This window comes from Rana temporaria, chromosome 12 (assembly GCF_905171775.1).
Source record: "Rana temporaria chromosome 12, aRanTem1.1, whole genome shotgun sequence".
In the NCBI taxonomy this organism is placed as follows: Eukaryota; Metazoa; Chordata; class Amphibia; order Anura; family Ranidae; genus Rana; species Rana temporaria.
The window spans coordinates 10,031,878-10,047,889 of record NC_053500.1 but is presented as its reverse complement, the minus strand read 5'-3'; the positions used below and the strand labels follow the sequence as shown (position 1 = coordinate 10,047,889).

Here is a 16,012-nt window from a genome sequence, read left to right as displayed (position 1 = left end):
CCTTACATTGGCGTCCCAATCAAAGCCCCCTTACATCAGGGTCCCCATCAGAGCCCCCCTTACATCAGGGTCCCCATCAGAGCCCCCCTTACATCAGGGTCCCCCATCAGAGCCCCCCTTACATCAGGGTCCCCATCAGTGCTCCCCTTACATCAGAGTACTCCCTTACTTCAGACTCCCCCTTACACCAGGCTCCCAATCAGAGCCCCCCTTACATCAGGGTCCCCATCAGAGTCCCCCTTTACTTCAGACTCCCCCTTACATCACGCTCCCTATAAGAGCCCCCCTTACATCAGGGTCACTCCTACATCAGGGTCCCCATCAAGGTTCCCCTTTACATCAGGGTCCCCATCAGAGCCCTCGTTACTTCAGGGCCCCCATCAGAGCCTCCCTTACATCAGGGTCCACATTGAAGCCCCCCATACATCATGATTCTCATCAGAGCCCCCTTACATTAGGGTCCCCATCAGATCCCCCCTTAAATCAGGGTCCCCATCAGAGCCCCCCTTACATCAGGGTCCCCAACAGAGTACCCCTTTACACCAGGCTCCCCATCAGAGCCCCCCTCTGCTTCACACTCCCCCTTACATCACACTCCCTATCAGAGCCCCCCCTTACATCAGGGTTACCCCTACATCAGGGTCCCCATCGAAGCCCCCCGTACATCATGATCCCCGCCAGGGTCCCCATCAGAGCCCCCCTTACATTGGGGTCCCAATCGAAGCCCCCCTTACATCATGATCCCCGTCAGAGCCCCCCTTACATCGGGGTCCCAATCAGTGCCTCCCTTACACCAGGGTCCCCATCGAAGCCCCCCTTACATCATGATCCCCGTCAGAGCCCCCCCCTTACATCAGAAGTGGAGGCACTAGGCAGCCTTTGCTGCTCCCTGTTGTACATTGGGGATACACTGCTGATCCTGACTGGGGGCTGAATGAAATCTTGTGGCGGGCTGCAGTTTGGAGACCCCTGTCCTATACTATAATGTGTGGGTGTGTGTGGGGGGGGGGGGGGCTGTTTGAGTCACATGACTGGCTGAGTAGAATTACAATCTCTATGTATATTTATGGTGCGGCTTTAATTGATAAGGCCTGTGTATGATTTCCAGCTGACGTCCATTCATTCGCATTCATTCACAAATGAATGTCTCTCCTCGCTGTCGGCTCTGCTCAGCACTCAGCTGGTTGCCAGGTGACGGGGAAGCATGGCCAGGGGTCCAGGGGCCCAGCGCTCCATCTGCTGCCCCAAGCACAGCCTTCAGCTTCTAGCGGTTTCCTTGACATTTCTACGTTGTGAGTGTCTACAGCTGGACACCACCCGGACACCCGGACACAGCGAGTATTGACTCACCATGCGCTCTGTCACAATGAATCTCTGTCTACATACACAAATAGACTCAGCCTGTTTGCTTGCAACTCCATCCACGCAAGGGGTCTCTGAGCAACCAATAAATATGTTTTCCGGGGAGGAATGTGATGAAAACAAGGTTAATAAGTTCCCGGCTATATATAAGAGTCGGTATCAGTCCCCCCCTCATGAATATGGAGGTCTGTGAAGCCCCTGCGGATGTGCCGGGTCAGGAAGGAGTCACATATCTGTACATTGTGTCCTTCATAGATAGGAGGAAGTGCAGGGCTCTTCAATGGGGGGCATGAAATGGCCCCGGGGGGGTCCTATTATGTGAGTACACCCCTCATATATTTGTAAATCTTTTCTTCTATCTTTTCATGTGACAACACTGAAGAAATTACACTTTGCTACAATGTTGTGTAGTGAGTGTACAGCTTGTATAACAGTGTACATTTGCTGTCCCCTCAAAATAACTCAACACACAGCCATTAAAGGGGTTGTAAAGGTACAATTTGTTTTTCCCCCTAAATAGCTTCCGTTACCTTAGTGCAGTCCTCCTTCACTTACCTCATCCTTCCATTTTGCTTTTAAATGTCCTTATTTCTTCTGAGAAATCCTCACTTCCTGTTCTTCTGTCTGTAACTCCACACAGTAATGCGAGGCTTTCTCCCTGGTGTGGAGTGTCATGCTCGTCCCCTCCCTTGGACTACAGGAGAGTCAGGACGCCCACTAACACCCAGCTCCTTTATCTATCTGCAACGTAGAGAGCGTCCTGACTCTCATGTAGTCCAAGGGAGGGGGCGAGCAGTTCAATGCTTCCACGCATGCGTTGAATCAATTCGACGCATGCGCGGGATTTCGGTCCGCTGGTTAGACGTACTACCCAGCGGACATGTCCGCCGGACAGCTTTCCAGCGAACATGTTTCTTAGCATGCTAAGAAACATTTGTCCGCTGGAAATCTGTCCGCTAGCCTGTACACACGATTAGATCTGTCCGCTGAAACTGGTCGGCGGACCAGTTTCAGCGGACATGTCCGGTCGTGTGTACGAGGCCTGAGTGAAAATGTCCAAATTGGGCCCAATTAGCCATTTTCCTTCCCCGGTATCATGTGACCCGTTAGTGTTACAAGGTCTTAGCTGTGAATGGGGAGCAGGTGTGTTAAAGAGGAAGTAAACCCTGATGGGTTTTACTTCCTATTTTGCTCCCTGCATAGCCTGCCAATTAAAAGGATATTGGACTAGTATGCATCGCATACTAGCCCATTATGTGACACTTACCTGCAAACGAATCCAGTGCTGTCCCCTGTGCAGGCTGCATCCATCTTCTCGCCCCTCTTCCTTCCGGGGCCACGGACTCAGGCTCTGTGATTCGCCGAAGCCCTGTGACGTCACACCCAGGCATGTGCACAGGAGCCGCCGGAAATGGCACAGTCCAACTGAAACAACGGCACGACGTGCCAGTGCTTCAGTGCGCATGTGCGGATGACTTCGGCACATGCAGATACAGGGGATATCTCCTAAACCGTGCAGGTTTAGGAGATATCCAAGGTAGCTACAGGTAAGCCTTATTATAGACTTACCTGTAGCAAAAAGTGGTAAGTAAGGGTTTACAACCACTTTAAATTTGGTGTTATCGCTCTCACTCTCTCATACTGGTCACTGGAAGTTCAACATGGCACCTCATGGAAAAGAACTCTCTGAGGATCTAAAAAAAAAATATTGTTTCTCTACATAAAGATGGCCTAGGCTATAAGAAGATTGCCAAGACCCTGAAGCTGAGCTGCAGCATGGTGGCCAAGACCATACAGCGGTATAACAGGAGGGGTTCCCCTCAGAACAGGCCTCATCATGGTCCACCAAAGGAGTTCAGGTCACGTGCTCAGCGTCATATCCAGAGGTTTTCTTTGGGAAATAGACGTATGAGTGCTGCCAGCATTGCTGCAGAGGTTGAAGGGGTGGGGGTCAGCCTGTCAGTGCTCAGACCATACGCCGCACACTGCATCAAATTGGTCTGCGTGGCTGTCATCCCAGAAGGAAGCCTCTTCTAAAGATGCACAAGAAAGCCCACAGTTTGCTGAAGACAAGCAGACGAAGGACATGGATTACTGGAACCATGTCCCGTGGTCTGATGAGACAAGATAAACTTATGTGGTTCAGATGGTGTCAGGCGTGTGTGGCGGCAACCAGGTGAGGAGGACAAAGACAAGTGTGTCCTGTCTACAGTAAAGTATGGTGGTGGGAGTGTCATGGTCTGGGGCTGCATGAGTGCTTCCGGGCACTGGGGAGCTACAGATCATTGAGGGAACCATGAATGCCAACATGTACTGTGACATACTGAAGCAGAGCATGATCCCCTCCCTTCAGAGACTGGGCCGCAGGGCAGTATTCCAACATGATAACGACCCCCAAACACACCTCCAAGAAGACCACCACTGCCTTGCTAAAGAAGCTGATGGTAAAGGTGATGGACTGGCCAAGCATGTGTCCAGACCTAAACCCTAAGGTGATGTCAGAGCACAAATCAGGCCATGAAGTCCAAGGAATTGTCTGTAGACCTCGGAGACAGGATTGTATGGAGCGACAGATCGGGGGAAGGGTACAACAAAAATTCTGCAGCATGGAAGGTCCCAATGAGCACAGTGGTCTCCATCATCCGTAAATGGAAGAAGTTTGGAACCACCAGGACTCGTCCTAGAGCGGGCCGCCCGGCCAAACTGAGCGATCGGGGGAGAAGGACCTTAGTCAGGGAGGTGACCAAGAACCTGATGGTCACTCTGACAGAGCTCCAGCGTTTCTCTGTGGAGAGAGGAGAACTTTCCAGAAGAACAACCCTCTCTACAGCACTCCACCAATCAGGCCTGTATGGGGGAGTGGCCAGACGGAAGCCACTCCTCAGTAAAAGGCACATGACAGCCCACCTGGAGTTTGTCAAAAGGTACCAGAAGGACTCTCAGATCATGAGAAACAAAATTCTCTGATCTGATAAAACAAAGATTTGAACTCTTTGGTCTGAATGGCAAACGTCATGTCTGGAGGAAACCAGGCACCTCTCATCACCTGACCAATACCATCTCTACAGTGAAGCATGGTGGTGGCAGTATCATGCTGTGGGGATGTTTTTCAGCGGCAGGAACTGGGAGACTAGTCAGGATCGAGGGAAAGATGAATACAGCAATGTACAGAGACATCCTTGATGAAAACCTGCTCCAGAGCGTTCTGGACCTCAGACTGGGATGAAGGTTCATCTTCCAACAGGACAACGACCCTAAGCACACAGCCAAGATAAGGAGTGGCTACGGGACAACCCTGGGAATGTCCCTGAGTGGCCCAGCCAGAGCCCAGACTTGAACCCGATTGAACATCTCTGGAGAGACCTGAAAAGGCTGTGAATACTTTTATGTACATGAGATTTTTATTTATTTTTAATAAATTAGCAAAAATTTCAAACAAACTTCTTTCACGTTGTCATTACGGGGTATTGTTTGTAGAATTTTGAGGAAAATAATGAATTGAATCCATTTTGGAATAAGATAACAAAATGTGGAAAAAGTGAAGCGATGTGAATACTTTCCGGATGCACTGTATCTAAAGACAAAACTTGTGTAGTTTGGGTGGAGTGGTGAAGGGTTGGAACACCGACCTGTGTCCCCGCTGGGCAGATTCATGCTCCTGTTTGCCCCGGTGACCATCATCACTGAGACAAAATGTAGAATTAGAATTCTTCTTCACATTTAGAATTGTCGCTGGAACTGGAAGGAACATCCTCCAATGAGGACGCCTGTTTAGGTGACAATGAGCTAAGAGATCATTTCATTAACATTGTGAGGAAGTGACGGGAAATCCCCCCAACTTGACACGGATGACAAAAAAAAAAAAAATCAAATACCTGACAGGGGGGTTTACCATTTCCTACTGAAACGAAGAAAAAAAAATTACGTTTTTTTTTTTACAAAAAAAAAAAATCACTTTTGTGAGATACTGTATATGACTGAGTGCATTTGCCATCCTATTCTTCTGTGCTCCTCTAGAGGGCAGTACTGCACTAAAAGCAATATGAAGTGTCCTTGTGTACATGGATAAAGTCCCTCTCACATTATCATAGTAATAATAAGTCATTCTGGGGATTCCAGTTCTCTCATTTTGTGCTGCACACATAAAGTAAGAACTTAGTTCATTGTGGGCAACACAGTCAGTTCTACCTTCAGACACTTTCAACCAGTAGCACCAATCAGTTTCCAGAAATGATGATATATGCGGTATGGTACATTTTGTCCCCAGTGACAGCAGAAAACTGATAGTGTAGATCCCGTATTGTGTGCGTCTTTCTGTTCTTAGCAAAGTCCCACCTGTCATATGTACAGTATGGGTGAGATGTGTGAAATGCTATCAGTGGCCTCTAGGTGGGGCTATGGATAGTATTGTTCTGGTTTTAGAGAATTCTATCCAGGGCCGTGACAAGGGGTGGGCAGCAGGAGAAGCTGCCCTAGGCCACTGTGGTATCTCTCTCTCTCCTATCTCTCTCTTTCCCTCTCTCTCCCTCTCTTTCTTTTTCCCTCTCTCTCTCTCTCTTCTCTCCCCCCTCTCTCTCTCTCTCTTCTCTCCCCCCTCTCTCTCTCCTTCTCCCTCTCTCCTTCTCCCTCTCTCTTCCTCCCTCTCTCTTTCTCTCCCTCTCTTTCTTTTTCCCTCTCTCTCTCCCCCCTCTGTCTCTCCTTCTCCCTCTCTCCCCTCTCTTCCTCCCTCTCTCTTTCTTTCCCTCTCTCTATCTCTTCTCTCCCCCCCCTCTCTCTCTCTCTCCTCCCTCTCTCCCCTCTCTTCCTCCCTCTTTCTTTCCCTCTCTCTATCTCTTCTCTCCCCCCTCTCTCTCTTCTTCTCTCTCCCCTCTCTTCCTCCCCCTCTCTCTCCTTTCTCTCTCTCCCCCCTCCCTCTCTCTTTCTCCCCCCTCTCTCTCCCTCTTTCTTTTTCCCTCTCTCTCTTCTCTCTCCCCTCTCTCTCTTATCTCTCTCTCCTTCTCCCTCTCCCTCCCCCTCTTTCTCTCCTATCTCTCTCTCTTTCCCACTCCCTTTCTCTCCCTCTTTCTTTTTCCCTCTCTCTCTATCTCTTCGCTTATCGCTTATTGCGATTTTTTTTTTTTTGTAACCAAAAATATGTAGAAGAATACGTATCGACCTAAACTGAGAACATTTTTTTTTTTTTTTGGAAAAAAAAATTGGGCTATTTATTATAGCAACAAGTAAAAAATATAGAATTTTTTTTCAAAATTGATGCATTTTTTTGTTTATATCGCAAAAAATAAAAACCGCAGAGGTGATCAAATACCACCAAAAGAAAGCTCTATTTGTGGGAAAAAAAGGGCGTCAATTTTGTTTGGGAGCCACGTCGCATGACCGCGCAATTGTCAGTTAAAGCGACGCAGTGCCGGAAGCTGAAATTTCACCTGGGCAGGAGGGGGGTATATGTGTCCGGTAAGCAAGTGGTTAAAGAGCCGACGTACAGCTACGACGGCTCGTGCAGGGGAGCCAACCTGCGACAGTGTAACTGCGGCGGCTGGTCCGGAAGCGGTTATAGTGAACATGTCATCATGGCAATATGGAAGTTCCTATTGCTTACTTGTTTTAAAGCTTCAGGCCCCGGGGCCATCATACTTCCTTCATCCTGGTTTAATCCTTGGGGGGGGGGGGGGGGTCCATAGGTGTGCGCACAGTATGTGCCCAGGCACACCCTAATCACCCCATGTACATTAGTGTACTGTCTTCCCTGATGTTGTAAAGTGCTGTGCAAACTGTTGGCGCTATATAAATCCTGTATTATAATAATAATAATAATTAGTGTTATCGCTCTGTGTAGCAGCAGGAACATGGGAAAGATCTCCATCTTACCGGCTCTGCCATAAGAGAAGTGTTTACGCTCTTCTCTTTCACTGTGCCAGGAGGAAGATCAATGTGCCGGGGTCATATATATGTAGATACATACACAGTAGGGGTGCAACGGATCAAAAAACTCACGGTTCGGATCATTCCTCAGATCAGAGCCACGGATCGGATCATTTTTCGGATAACCACCATATATAGTCCCCACTGTAATGTCCGCGTCCTCTCCCCCCACTGTAATATCTGTGTCTCTCCCCCCACTGTAATGTCCACATCTCCCCAGTCAGCGCTGCTCTGGGAAGCTCACCTAGGCTGCCACTGGGTGTACCAAGATGGCCGCCGCTCCAGAGCTAGGCTGAACCTGCCACCTTTCCTATGGGCTCAATCCGCGGATCGCGTGGTGTGCTGATCCGCGGACATTGACCCGTTCGGATCACGGATCAATGACGATCCGTTGCGCCCCTAATACATATGCATGTGTTTTTGAGCTTAAGAGTGCACACCCTAATGCAATAGGCTGCTCACACCTATGGGGGGGTAGGGGGGTCACTGGCCTCAAAAGCCAATGAAGCCTAGAGAGGCAGTCGGTGACTCCCTTGGTAGTGATGCAAGAATGAGGATGACAGGGTTCCTGGTGAAATGTGATCGTTTTAACTAAGACTGTTTTGAATAATGCCCCCTACAGGATCTCTTATCAGTGTTCTCTTTCTATATAACTCAGCCGGTATGAAGGCACACACACTGACCTGTGCCATGATTTTACTATTATCAACATGAAGCAATGTGAAAAAAGCCAAGTAACCCCTCAGCAACCAATCAGAATTCATTTTTCAGGGATCTTGCGTTCCTTTAGCATGCCATTTCATATAGTGAAGCTTTCAGAATAAAGAGACAGACACGGGGGATAGAGATACAGAATATAAAATGTATTTATGTAAAAAACATGCTATGTTACGTTTTGAGAACTGTATTGCAAGGCGGCGAATATCATACAGGATGTTATAATGAGACATTGTACATTACAGGCTGTTATTCATCTCATACAGAGGACAGACGGGGGAGGGGGGAGTGCAAACTCTTTATTGCCCCCCTGTACATTGAAGGGAAAGTTCTTTGGTCCATATAGGTGTGCTGTGTGATGGAACAGATGGTATAATGCTCACTATCCGCGTCCTGCGGGCCCTCGGTGAGCATTTAGTATGAGAAATCCGTGCTGTATAACTTCCTAAAGCACCATCCTTGTGGGGGGGGGGGGGGGGTGTATGTACAATGGTAAATAGCTCTGCTCCAAGGAGCTTACAATCTAAACATAGTATAAAGGCATACATGATTTATCTATAAGGTTACTGCACATAATGACATGATGATACATTGCTGTCAGGAGGAGGAGAGTTCAGGAGCCAACGGAGGTGTGTGAGAAGATGGCTGGGAAAGTATGGACCCTGAATCCATTAAAGCATAACACCCGGGGGAGGGGGAGGGGGCGGGGCTGATCTAACAGGTGTTACTTATTGGCAGTAGAGAATTCCCCCTCGCTTCCTGTTCTGGTGACTAGAGAGAGGAAGTGAGAGTCAATCTTTCATCCTTCAATACTCTGGCCAATGCAAACATGTTGTTTTATATTGTTTTATTTTGTTATACAATGACTAGAAGTGTTACGTTGTATCTAATCATGACAGGTACTCACGCCACAATTATGTGATCAGTACTAATCTAAGAATCTCAGGGACACTTACCAAAATAACGATCAATAATTGTGTAATCTGAGGGTGAGATCACGCTATAAGCACATTTCTGGCCTATCTTGTATTGCACACCCACATATGTATATATATTAATATATATATATGACACGTGCGTGGGTTGTGGCACGGTGTCGGGCGGAGTTCTTTGGTCTGTACTTTGGTCATAGAAGACGTCTTGTAAGTGAAGGGAATGCGGCATTATCTGATGAACGTACAATCCCTGAGGAGGATAATGTTTGTATATTGTAGGACAGGGAATCCCAAGAGGCAGGGACAAGGGGGGGGGGCAGACGGGACGGCTGCCCTGGGCGCAGAAGTTTACTGTAGGGATGGGGACACCAGTGAGCTCATTCTAATACACGGCACACACATAATGAAGGGGGCCCAGTTTGACTTCTTTGCCCTGGGAGCTGGATGACCTTGTCCCGTCACTGCCGAGAGGATTCCAATAACTGATCTCCGGGGATCCAAATCAATCCCCTAGATTCTAATTCAATGCCCTGGATTCTAAATCAATCCCCTGGATTCTAAATCAATCCCCTGGATTCTAAATCAATCCCCTAGATTCTAATTCAATGCCCTGGATTCTAAATCAATCCCCTGGATTCTAAATCAATCCCCTGGATTCTAAATCAATCCCCTGGATTCTAGTGGAATTCTGTCCACCTTCTTTCTATTTCTATATACTTCTTTCACCTGTCACATTTTATGTAAAAACTTACAAATCAAGAATGTCGACTTTCTTTCTGCTTTGGACAGAGTGAGTCTGTTCCTTTCCCACTCTATTTATTGCTCTTTTTTGGTCTCCATTGGAGAGATCTTCCCTCACTTTCTGTTTTGGTGACCACTGTCGCGGGAAGCGGCAAAATCTGCTCCCTTCTCTTCAACATCCAAACCTACAATTCCGGATAAAGTTCCAGTTTGAAAAATGATTAAATCTATTTTGAAAGACTTATTCATTTTTTTGGATAATTACCCATAATGCCCAGAAGAAGTCAGGATAGGAAGGTAAGTACCTGCATTGCCAGCTGGAAACTGGGAACGTTACTTAAATCGGAGCTCCACCCAAAAGGGGAAGCTCCGCTTGTTTGCTTCCTCCCCTCCTCCGCTGCCACATTTGGCACCTTTTGGCGGGGGAGCGGGTACCTGTTTTTGACAGGTACCCATCCCCACTTATGGGAGACCTTGCCACGGCGAAGTCCCTCCGAATTTCGGCACCCCTCCTTCTTCCACCGACACTGGACCATTCACATAGCGCAGGCGCAGTAGGGAAGGGTTTCCCCTACAACAAATGGCAGCGGCACCCAAGAATTGATTGAAAAATCGCCTGGAGTGCCGACATTGTGGGATCCCTGGACAGGTAAGTGTCCTAATATTAAAAATCAGCAGCTACAGTATTTGTAGCTTCTGACTAAAAGTTTTTCGGGGGTGGTGGGGGGTTGGAGCTCCTCTTTAATGGTTGTGAATAAACAATGCAACACATTGGACAGTGTTGACATGTTTCAGGCACAGGGAACAGTATGTTCTGAGCAGGCTAAGGGCGCAGAGCACAGAAGGTGGTGCAATGACCTCCCCCCGGCTGTACAGTGTGGTAAGTGGGCATCTAAACCTCAAAACCAGAAGAAATGTGAAGTCCACTAGAATGAAGTTCACACATTGTCTGGTGCAGTTATGTAATTTCACTTTAAAGAGGAAGTTCAGGCTGGGTTCACACAATCTTCGCACGCGGCTCACAGCAGGGGTCCGGTGCATCCCGGTTCACCGTTTCAGGACCAATTTCAGCCCAAATTTTTGGCTGAATTTGGACCTGAAACGGACCAAAGGACGCACAGGGCTCCTGTGAAATTCACACCGGAGATATCTGAACCGGCTCCATAGAGAGACGGTCAAAATCTCCTGCTATTGCGAATTGGATGCTGGGAAACAATAGTGTGAACCAAGCCTCAGTCTGGGCAAAAAAATCAGCTACAAATCCTGCTGACTTAATAAAAGGACAGTTGCCTGTCCAGGGATCAAGCGCTGTACTCGCCCGGGATAGGTCTTTACTAGGCTTTGGCATCCTAACTGTGGGCAGCCGGCTATGCTTCTTTCGGCTTCACAGCCTACTGTGCATCAGCGAGCCGCACTGTGATTTGTGAAAGGTCCCTCCGTCTTCTGGGACCCGTGCTGTGTCCCAGAAGACTGTGGAGAGGGAGGGGGAAAGGAGAACTTGAGCTTGGATCACCAAGGCAACCCAGAGTGGGTACCTGTCAAAAACTAGGTACCCATTGCCCCCCCCCCCCCCACAAAAAAAAATAACATAACAAATATGGGAGAGGAGGAGGACTTAAAGCAGAACTTCCCCTTTTGGGTGGAGCTATGCATAATAGTAGTGTTGACCAATGACTTCTTGGGGAGAAGATGTCCCTGGGTGTGAAGCAAGGCCTTGGGGGAGGATGCCTCTAGGTTTTTTCTTGGTGCAGGAGGGTGGAGGAGCATGTCTTGTTTGCTGAAGGGAGTTTGTCTCTGGTTTTGGGGCAAATACTGGGAGGATGTCTCTTGATGTATACCAAGGGCTTGGGGAGGATGTCTCTGGGTGTGTGGCAAGACATCTTTATCCTCTAACCCAGGGGGTCTCCAAACCACGGCCCTCCAGTTGTTCAGGAACTACAATTCCCATCATGCCTAGTCATGTCTGTGAGTGTCAGAGTTTTACAATGCCTCATGGGACTTGTCGTTCCGCCACAGCTGGAGGGTCGTAGTTTGTACACGTGACAGCTGTTTGCTGAGGGGAAGACTAGCCATAGTGGGAAGAGAACCTGTCACCTCCTTGAGGTGTCACAATGGCCGCAGCACATAGAAGGGAGGCTCATCTATCTGGCAGAGAGCGTTGCACACACGGCATTCCTGAGCCGCCTGCACCATACGGTATTACGTAGATGGAAAATTGACGAGGGTCTGCGCAGGCTGCGGACAATGCGGTGTGAGATTCTTTGGTACAATAGCAGGAAGGCACGCTGGTGAAAACAGTCACATTGTTGAGGAAAAAACAGCTTCCTCGTGTGCAGACATGTCTGCCGTCCAGGCAGAGTGAGAACATCTCTCTCCCTAGGTAAACACATTAAGGCCTCGCTGACAGCGGAGGGCGCACAGCCCAGTCAGCCTCCCGCCACTATAGAGGCCCTCCGCTACTGGAATGTCAGAGAATCGTTCTCCGAGGACAATGCAGTGAGATGTATCATCACTGATCTCTGAGCTGTTCATTATGAATCTCGTATCTAAAGCCTCGTACACACGATGAGAACATCGGACCAATTCGTTTTTTTGCATGCTAGTCTCATATCGAAAACGAAGAAGTTACTAAAATGTTAGAAAATTCTCGTACGACAGAATACGACTTCGGAAGTGATGCCATGTATTCTATAGTAATGTATTCTTTCATTTCTGGGCATGCGTGGTCTTGGTCTTCCCGATTTTTATTTTTCAAACCAATTACTGTACTGATTAAAAGAAAATTATTTGTTCTGCTATCGTCCGAGAAAACGTTGTGTTTCGGATGAACTGTCGTGATCGGCTTTCGTATTTACTTTCTTGTTACGCTTATTTCTGCGAGGAAGCTTCTATTTTTCTTTACAGGCCTCCAAAGATATGAATGTGTATAGGTCACAGTCTGGTGTACGGTGAGGAGGAGCAAGGTCTCGAAGAAGGTGTCAGAATATAGGGAGGAAGGATGGAAAGAAACGTGCATAGAATTCTGAAACCACCTCTCCTGTATTGTAATCTTGGTCTGGTCAGAGGAATGTCTATATAGTTCAGTTACCAGTGTTGGATTGTGACATTACATTTTTGGTTTGTGCTTTGGGACAGAGATAAAGAGCAGTCATATATAGGTCCTCAGGTGTAGGACAATACCTGACCCAGACTAGGGATGTATAGGTCCTCAGGTGTAGGACAATACCTGACCCAGACTAGGGTTGTATAGGTCCTCAGGTGTAGGACAATACCTGACCCAGACTAGGGATGTATAGGACCTCAGGTGCAGGACAATACCTGACCCAGACTAGGGTTGTATAGGACCTCAGGTGTAGGACAATACCTGACCCAGACTAGGGATGTATAGGACCTCAGGTGCAGGACAATACCTGACCCAGACTAGGGATGTATAGGACCTCAGGTGTAGGACAATATCTGACCCAGAATAGGGTTGTATATGTCCTCAGGTGTAGGACAATACCTGACCCAGACTAGGGTTGTATAGGACCTCAGGTGCAGGACAATACCTGACCCAGACTAGGGTTGTATAGGACCTCAGGTGTAGGACAATACCTGACCCAGACTAGGGTTGTATAGGTCCTCAGGTGCAGGAAAATACCTGACCCAGACTAGGGTTGTATAGGACCTCAGGTGCGGGACAATACCTGACCCAGACTAGGGTTGTATAGGTCCTCAGGTGTAGGACAATACCTGACCCAGACTAGGGTTGTATAAGACCTCAGGTGTAGGACAATACCTGACCCAGACTAGGGTTGTATAGGTCCTCAGGTGTAGGACAATACCTCACCCAGACTAGGGTTGTATAAGACCTCAGGTGTAGGACAATACCTGACCCAGACTAGGGTTGTATAGGTCCTCAGGTGTAGGACAATACCTCACCCAGACTAGGGTTGTATAAGACCTCAGGTGCAGGACAATACCTGACCCAGACTAGGGATGTATAGGACCTCAGGTGCGGGACAATACCTGACCCAGACTAGGGTTGTATAGGTCCTCAGGTGTAGGACAATACCTGACCCAGACTAGGGTTGTATAAGACCTCAGGTGTAGGACAATACCTGACCCAGACTAGGGTTGTATAGGTCCTCAGGTGTAGGACAATACCTCACCCAGACTAGGGTTGTATAAGACCTCAGGTGCAGGACAATACCTGACCCAGACTAGGGCCTCAGGTGCAGGACAATACCTGACCCAGACTAGGGTTGTATAGGACCTCAGGTGCAGGACAATACCTGACCCAGACTAGGGTTGTATAGGACCTCAGGTGCAGGACAATACCTGACCCAGACCAAGGGTTGTATAGGTCCTCAGGTGTAGGACAATACCTGACCCAGACTAGGGTTGTATAGGACCTCAGGTGTAGGACAATACCTGACCCAGACTAGGGTTGTATAGGACCTCAGGTGTAGGACAATACCTGACCCAGACTAGGGATGTATAGGACCTCAGGTGCAGGACAATACCTGACCCAGACCAAGGGTTGTATAGGTCCTCAGGTGTAGGACAATACCTGACCCAGACTAGGGTTGTATAGGACCTCAGGTGCAGGACAATACCTGACCCAGACCAAGGGTTGTATAGGTCCTCAGGTGTAGGACAATACCTGACCCAGACTAGGGTTGTATAGGACCTCAGGTGCAGGACAATACCTGACCCAGACCAAGGGTTGTATAGGTCCTCAGGTGTAGGACAATACCTGACCCAGACTAGGGATGTATAGGACCTCAGGTGCAGGACAATACCTGACCCAGACCAAGGGTTGTATAGGTCCTCAGGTGTAGGACAATACCTGACCCAGACTAGGGTTGTATAGGACCTCAGGTGTAGGACAATACCTGACCCAGACTAGGGTTGTATAGGTCCTCAGGTGTAGGACAATACCTGACCCAGACTAGGGCTGTATAGGACCTCAGGTGCAGGACAATACCTGACCCAGACTAGGGATGTATAGGACCTCAGGTGTAGGACAATACCTGACCCAGACTAGGGTTGTATAGGTCCTCAGGTGTAGGACAATACCTGACCCAGACTAGGGTTGTATAGGACCTCAGGTGCAGGACAATACCTGACCCAGACTAGGGTTGCCACCACATCCCTTTAAAATCAAACACATATGAATTACACAGGTTCTGTGGCTGATTAAGGTGGCAATTAAACTCACTTGGTGCCTTCTTTGCATTAAGTCAGCCTCAGAACCTGTGTAATTCATATGGGTTTGGGTTTAAAGGGACGAGGTGGCAACCCTAACCCAGGCTGGAGTGCTGGTGAGGGTTTTGGATGGAGATAAGAAGGAATGTCTATACATCCATCAGATTTCTATGTAGATTATGCAGTGAGGCCTCCATGTCCGTCCTGTTTCTGGAAATCTGACACATTTTGGGTTGGTGGTAATTGCTCTCCTCTAATGATATAATTATATTGCAGGGCGGGGTGGAATTATGGGCATTAGCAGCTGTGTGTAATAATCAGCTCTGTAAACTCTCAGCTGTCAGATCCCCTCACAGCACATGCAGTTCGATGGGGGGGGGACGAGAGCAGATCAGAATGGGGTCAGCATGCACACGTCTCCTTCCAAGCAGATTCTATAGACCAGCGATGGAATTCAGTCACATTCCAGCCAATGAAAGATAACTCGCTTTATTCCTCTGAGCCAAGGGTGGGCAACCTCCAGCTGTTTTGAAACTACAAGTCCCATGAGGCTTTGCGAGACCCTGACCATCACAGGCGTCACTCCTAGAGGCAGAGGCATGATGGGATTTGTGGTTTCATCACAGCTGGAGTGCCGAGGTTGCCTACCCCTGTGAGTCTAGTCTCATAGGGGTTGCACTCTCCAGTTTTAGTAAATCAACCCCATAGAACCCACCTGTACAGAGGGAGCTGCAGGAGGTCCTGAATAGCGTAGCGAAATTGACAGTAAAGCGCCGCTAAAAATAGCAGCGCTTTGCCGCCGACGCACCCACCGCCCCAGTGTGAAAGGGGCCTTGGTGCACGAGTTTCTGTGAGAACCAAAATGTGTCATGAATCTTGCACAATCCATTAACATGTGTGATCAAGGTGTTACTAAAGCTAAAAATGCGGGACTGTGTCCATCTCCACTCTGCACAGCAGAGCATGGAAGGACCCGTCATCCACCTGCTCAGCATGGATCAGAGGAGTGATCCCTCCGCTGAGCAAGCAGAGCCCATCAGGTGAAGGCACCCATGTGAAAGGGGCCTTACTGCCAGAAAAGGGGTGCAGCGGTTTTATTGAGTTCCCCTCTCTTCAGCTCGGGACAGGTCAGAGGTTTACGGCATGTC

General features: G+C 48.5%; 1 long non-coding RNA gene across 1 annotated transcript; it reads right to left on the bottom strand.

Annotated features, from left to right (window-relative positions):
• Nucleotides 1–12,269: 12,269 nt before the first annotated feature.
• LOC120919019 lies at nt 12,270–14,864 on the bottom strand. The gene is made up of 2 exons (XR_005744504.1): nt 13,903–14,864; nt 12,270–13,820 (listed from the first exon to the last, which is right to left on the bottom strand). It is a non-coding gene; the product is annotated as an uncharacterized LOC120919019 (long non-coding RNA).
• Between the last annotated feature and the right edge of the window lie 1,148 nt (nt 14,865–16,012).